Source organism: Tetrao urogallus, assembly GCF_951394365.1.
Source record: "Tetrao urogallus genome assembly, chromosome: 2".
NCBI classification, from domain to species: Eukaryota; Metazoa; Chordata; class Aves; order Galliformes; family Phasianidae; genus Tetrao; species Tetrao urogallus.
In genome coordinates, this window is record NC_136814.1 from 92555782 (window position 1) to 92563133 (window position 7352).

A 7352-nucleotide genomic window follows, 5' to 3' on the forward strand; every position below is an offset into this window, starting at 1 on the left:
TATTAATAGAGAGGAATCTCTCGGGGTGGTTGGTTAGATGAAAGGAATTTAATAAAAAATTCCCAAAGGGAGTTGTCATTCTAAGGAATCTCTTGGCAGAAGAAGCATCCTGGCATGTGGGTAAGGAAAGTAACACCTTCAGTTTAAACGGCTTTGTTTGCAATTTTTTTATACGCATTCTATCTATATCTTTCTGAATTCACATTTCTTTTTCAGAATGAGACCAAATTGTCAAAACACCTCTGGCCTGAATGCAATCACTTGTATTTTCATTCTTTAAATCTTTGTGTGTGACAGAGGACTCAAAGTGCAATTGCTGTGGTATAATCGCTGCACTGGGAATTGTTTACCACTGAATATCTTCTTTCAGCTGGCTTCCATTTGACATGTCTTCTAAGCAGGATCATATCTGTTGGCAAAGATGTAGACTGATTGGCCAAAATCTACTGTAGCATCCTAGTGTAAGAATACTTCTATCTTCTGAGGACTTCGTTAATGTGTAGTCATCTGCAGGGACAGCATTATTTAGCATATGCTTTTACGAGGACACATCAGATTTGCACATTTTTTTCCCCATATTTTTTGCTTCTACAATTATTTCTATATACAAATCACTTATTTTTCTTAATCTGGGGAGCTGTTTTTGTAGGGTTTCCTTTCCTTTGTTTTCTTTCCTGCATCTGCACTTAGAAAAGTGTTTCAGAAGTCTTAAGAGTGAAAATCTATTCAACAACACTATTGTTAGTAAGTTTATCCTTTTCTGCTTACTTATCCAGTGAAGACATTTGGCTGTATTCCCTGTGAGGCTTGCTTTTTCCCCACGATGCTTTTTCTCCAATGTAGAGACTTGGCCATTTTACTGAAGGTGTTTTTAGTCCTTGTATCACCAGTATAATTTATTTCCCACCTTTGCCAGGCATCTGGGATTATGAAATCCCAGCTGATAATGAAAGTATCAGCATAGGTTCACATGTCAAATGTTATTTGATTCCTGCAGGTTCTCAGTTTGAGAATAAAAACAATATTTTGTTGAAATTGCATTGATGCTGCTGCCCCAGTTCAAATGCAAGATTTTGTACTATGGTGATTTGTTACATTGAGGATATCATTCCAAGAAGCATGTCCTTGTCATTTGAGGATAATATTCTTGGATCATTTCCATGACTCTGGCTAGAATGCTACTGCAAAATGTCTCATCTTGCTGTATCTCAAATGCTCCGTATCTTTTGCTGGATATTATTTTCCACTGCAGCCTGATATTTTGCCATATCTTAAGTCCCAGTCTTTAATTATGCACCCACTCTTTTTTTTCCCTCACATTTTTGTGAATTTAGTCCCATTATTTCTTTCACTTATGTGTCTTTTTATTTTCTGTATGCCTCTGGCATGTGAGGGGACAGTTTTATAACACACTGAAGGCTATCTTGGCTCCTGCAGAGGGCTGGCAGCATTTTTTTGCAGGAATGGATGGCCATTTTTTCCTCTCCAGGAGCCAAGCAACTAAATCAACTGAAAAATAACACTGCAAAAAGATGAATGGTTTTCTGCTGGCTTAGCTACCCATGCTAGCTCAGTATGGGATTAGATTGCGATTGGTGACAGCATGAAGAAGGAGAGGGTGATGTGTACCTGCAGCAGGGGAGTCAGGCTGCTGTTAGCCCTCATATAGATAGACTTAGCCAGTAGTGATGTGGGGGCTTCCCTCACCCAGCTTCACGTACCTACAATGCTGGGAGATGAATGCATGCCTCTAGAGAGCCAATTATCCAATATCAATTAATTGTCACAGAAAGGTGCTTTTCCCCGACTTGATTATACAGGGAGCTCAGGATGATTTTTCTCAGACTCAAAACTCAGCCAGAATGACTGAATCCCACCCAAGGGCCTGCCTGTAACTTCTGCTAGGTTGAGGTCTGGTAGCAAAATGATCCTGATAAATAGGCATCCCTTAATGCCAGCTGAGTTCTATCTCCTCGCTCACTTTTCTGAGGTGCTATACATGCTGCGTTCAGAAAGATTGAGCAGCAGTCAAGTAGCTTTCTTTTGTTCCTAGAACCTCATCTAAATTCAGCTGATGCAATATCAAATACATGAGAAAATGGAGGCAAAAGCTTTTTTCCCCTGCTGTGTTCTTTCTTCTCAATGAGGAGTGAGGGGTAGGATGCTGGAGCAACTGAAAGGAAGCCTTTCTCATGTTCATGTGTGCTCTAGGTTGGTGCCTTCTGTTTTATCCTGAGTTAACAGAAGTCAATTTTGATAAGTAAGAGAAAGCACTCATTTTTCTTTTTCTTGTTCTCTCCCCCCCCCCCCATAAAATACTGCTAGTTTTGATTTGGCTTCTTCACCATGCTTCTTCCCTTGCTTCTCATCTTTTAATCTGTTGTGCCTGAGTTTATGCTACTTTCATATATAGCATCCATCTCCTGGGGGCAGTTCCTCTCCTGAGGAATTGTGGGCTCCCATCTTTTTCACTTAACACTGTTCCAGAACTGGTATTTCTCATTTTTGGATCAATACGTGAGTGGTATTTCTGTTGTGGAGAAAGCACTCACTAGTGTGGATGTGTTGGGATGATGGAGGTGTTTATCTGCCTGATCTCTGCACCTCAGAGTTTATCTGGGGAACTGGGACCATGCTCCCCAGATTAAGTTTGCCTTGCGCATCTCTTCAGTGCCCTCAAGAAGACAACTGTCAGGCCCTCCTGGAAAATCTTTAGGTGTCTGGAGGCCAAGAACGCGTTGGAAAGCATAAGTTGATTGAATAGGCACTAAATGCTCAGATACTGCACAAATATGCCAACTTGTTCAGCCAGTCCTAACCTTATGTGGATGCGGAGAGTTAAAAAGTAGTGCCCTAAAGCTTCAGAAATAAGATGAAAAATGCATATGTCAACAATATGTATTCATTTATGTACAGAAATGTTTCCCACAGCGTTCTCCAGATATTCACTGATTCTTGGTGACTCTGGTGTTTTACAGAAATGTGTGGGGCATAGCATCAAGACCGAGTTGAGACAGTTTAGATATAAGTTTTAAAAGTACTGACAACTGTATTTCAGAGAATTGCAGAATCAAAGGTGTTGAAAGGGACCTCTGAAGATCATTGGGTCCAGCCCCGTGCTAAAGAAGATTCGCTATAGCAGGTTGCACAGGAAAATGTCCAGATGTGTCTTGAATATCTCCAGGGAAGAAGACTCCACCACCTGAGTAGTCTGTTCCAGTGCTCTGTAACTGTCAAATAAGTTTTTCCTCATGTGAACTTCATATTTTGGGTTTGGGGGCTGTTAGATCAAATTTTCAGTGTTTCTGACGTTTTTTAAATATGGCACCAAAAATCACAAACTATTTCTGCAAATTACAGCTGCAAACAAGGCTATGCAGAGAGATTGTCACTTAACAGAGGCTTTTATTTCTCTTCTCTTTTTTTTTTTTTTTTTTTGACAAATACAAAGCTAAGATTCTCCCTGAATGTTGCTCTGCCATCTAAAAACACCACATGGAGACATTTTGAGACATCTGGAACTCATGCAAGCAATCATGAGGGTCCCATCTCCCTCTGGCTGTACATTATGATGGAGTACTTGCCTCTTTCTATACTCAGTCTTTCTCACACCGTTGCTGAAGCCCCGATTTTACATGTTCAGCACAGATGATGGTACGTTAATTCTGACTTAAACTCACTTCTGCAGAACTGCATCAGGAAGAAATTTGTCTCACAATTTTTAAAAACATTATTCTCAATGAAAAGCGAAGCAACTATTCCTACCTGCGACAAGGGCACCTACATGGTACAGCCAGAGCTAATAGTCCCTCATACCTCACAAACATGGGCTGAGGAAATTGCTCTATTGAGCCAGAATTAAATGCACTTTGGGGAGTAACCAATGACTTCCCATCAGCTAGGCTTTTAGTTAACGTTAGCTTCTCATCAGCTCAGACTCGCTCTTTTGTCCTCTGCGGCAAACCTCACTGTTCTTCAGCATCATCAGGACCTGAAATGCATTATGTTGCTGCTTTATGCCTCTCCACGAGCCATAGATTTCACAGAGACTTTGTAACCACAGCAGTTACAATCCCTGTTTTTAGAATTCCAACAGCATTAACATTTGGGTATTCTTTTTTTCTCTTTCAAGCTTGTTGCTTTAACCTTTAAATCAACATTTCTGCAACATTGCAATGCTTTAAAATGAAATGCTAAAATGATCACCTAATGTTTCAACAGCCTTATCATTGATTCTGATTTTATATTTTGCCTAAGTTGAGAACTCTTGATTACCCAAGGTAATGCATGGGAGAGCTAGGAAGACAAATGAGAGAACTCTTAGAGAAGGTAAAAAATAGAGCAACACAAGGCGTCTGTAGGTTAGGATTATCAGCAGTGCTGTAATGGGGAAAGGGAAGGTCAGTGGCACAGGTTTCATCTCCAATATGAAATACTTCCCTTCCAGGGAATTATCCATAGCCTCTGGGCACTGATTATCCCAGAAACTTATCCCTAGGCTGTGCTGGCTCCTGGTACCATCCTTCTAACTGTATTCTGGCTTTTATCTCTTCAAAGTGTTTGAAACAGTGTGAGGTCTGTGTTGCAGCCTGGCATTTCAATGACATCACTGTGGGTACAAATTGCATCCATTGGGATGTGGCTTGGAGCCTGTTTGGGCATTTGAGGATACACAAGCTGCCAGATAACACTTTCCAGGACTGGGATGCAAGTAATGAGGACTTGAGGAGTCAGGGAAGTGAAAAGTGTGTGAAGGTACTGATGTGTCTGTAGTGCTGACTCAAACCTGCTTGGAGAAATCATCCCCAAATGTGCTGTACTGCTTCCAGCTGTGGGATGCCTCTGCAGATCTGTCACCCATCTTGTTGCTTTTAGGTCCAAAAGAACCACTAAGCCTTCGGCCCTTGTAGAGCAGCTGCTAGCACTTGCAGGGGCCCTGTATTTGAACTATTAGCTGGCTGGAAGTGAGCTCCATGCTTTCCACCCGCAGTAGGGTAGTTCAAGAGTGCCTGGTGCCAGCTGGCCTGGCTGTCCCAAGCTGTTCCCAGCCAGCCTGGGGCGTGTTCTGCCCCTGGACTTCCCAGTGACTTCACTGGGGGTTGTCACTTGAAATCTGGGTTCACAAACCTCATCTCTCAGCTGCCCAGGCAGACTCCCTAGAGCCAACAGAGCTCATCAGTTGTTTTGAAATTATTATGCTTAGAGATGTTTTTCTTTTCTTTTTTTTTAAGGGAAAACCATGCAAATTTTTCTCTTCCTTCTCCTTTCATTTATTTCAAAGCTTTCAACCTGCTGTGGTGTACTGGCCATCGTAGGTTTGTTTCATAGAGAGCACAGAAGCACTTCTGCAAGTGATAGTGATCTGAAAGTGATATCCACAGTGTTTCTGGTCTGGTTTCTGTGATTCATTTATCTGCAGCCTCTTCAGAGATTTCCTCTGCTCTGGCTCTTCTCAGACTGAGGTGATTTCCCAAGCATTCACAAGAGGCCTGGGTATTGTGACCTGCCTGAAACCGAGGAGTTCTGCTCTCCGCTGTGATTCCCCTAAGGTCGTGGTGTGACAGCCCAATTTCTGTGCCAGGAGAGCTGTCAAGAGTAGAGCCAACAAGCAGCCCTGACAGAGCCTGTCCTATGCCTGAGCTGCGTGTGAGTTTGTAAAGGTAGATGAATATTTAACATATCCCCAGACTTTGATCTTCCAGTTGCAGTCTAGATATGTCAAAAGCCCCATAAAATGAAACTGGCAGAGGTAGTGCTGCCTTTATATTCACTAATACAGAGACTGCAGCACCTTCCTCATTTCAATTCCTTCTGTCTCGGGCTTTTCAATTCATCACTGAGAGTCTTTATCACTAGGATGCTGTATGCTGATGCTGAAACTGCCTGGATCTGCAGGCTTTGCACTGAGTATCTGAAGCACTTTCTCTGATCTTCTGGACGCATTGGGGGTGCATGAAAAAGATCATGGCCAGCAGTTGGAGGGAGGCAGTCCTCCCCTTTTATTCTGCCGTGGTGAGGCCATGTTTAGAATACTTTGTCCAGTTCTGGGCTCCCCATTTCAAAAGACTCCTAGAAGGAGTCTAGCGGAGGGCCACAATAAATAAAGGGCCTGGAGCATCTCCCATATGAGAAAGGCTGAGTAACCTGGGTCAGTTCAGCTTCAGGAAAAGAAGACTAAGAGGGGATCTGATAAATGTTGATAAATATCTAAGGGGAGGTGGGAGTCAGTTGGATGAGGCCAGGCTCTTCTTGGTGATGTGTTGTGATAGGACAAGGAGCAATGACCTAAGACTTAAACATAGGAAGTTCCATACTAACGTGTGGAAGAACTTCTTTGCAGTGATGCAGCATTGAAACAGGTTGGCCAGAGAGGTTGTAAAAGTCTTCTTCTATGGGGATATTCAAGACCCATATGGATGCCTACCTGTGTGACCTATTGTAGGGAAATTGCTTTAGGAGGGGGGTGTGGGTTCAGGCAGGATCCATTTTTTCTCTTTCTGCAGTTACCACCCACGATGGTTCATCACCTCTCACTGATGCTGTTGCTGATAGTTAAAACACCTATGTTTAGGTGCTGGAAGGAGATTTCCAGGCACAAGCCTCTGCCATATCCTTCTGCCCCATGCCTGTCAGTGTTGAAGAGGTGTTTGGACAATGCCCTCCGTAATACGCTTTAACTTTTAATTAGTCCTGGTGTGGTCAGGCAATTGAAATCAGTAATCTCTGAAGATTCTTTCCAACTGAATTGCCTTGCCTCACCTCACTATGTTTTATTGCTCCCTATTTCACTTGCTGTCTGTTGTGACTTAGACCATGGACTTGTCATAAAAAGCAAGGCCATCCACTGTGGATAGTAAGAGCTCCTCTGGGATGCCAAGTTCATCAGGATGTAGTGCCTTCTACCCCGTGGCTAAAAATTTCCTCTAGGGAAATGTGGTTGGATTCCAGCTTTATGTATGTGAAACAATTTAGGCAGCTGGGGGAAGGTTGCTATCATAGTGCTCTGATGTGCTATAAGCCAGGTCTGATCTGGCTTCTGACAGCCAGGAGTGGCTGTGTGCATGGGCAAAGCAGGTGACAGTCTGAGACAGCTGAGAACAACAGCACAGCAAATGTTTTCCTCCTGATTTTATCAGTCAAAGACCTGCTGGTACTGTGCCTGTTGTATTTGAGCAGCCCCTGCTGAGATTTGTACTTCAGTGGCTTTGTGTGCTTCCAGCAATACCTGAGCTAGGTATTTTAATGCTGATCCAGACATGCATGTATGAGCTGCAGTCATCCTTGTTATGGCAGCATAAGCAAAATTCTGTATGGTGAAAGCTCTTGAAAGGAAAAACATACTGTAAACATCT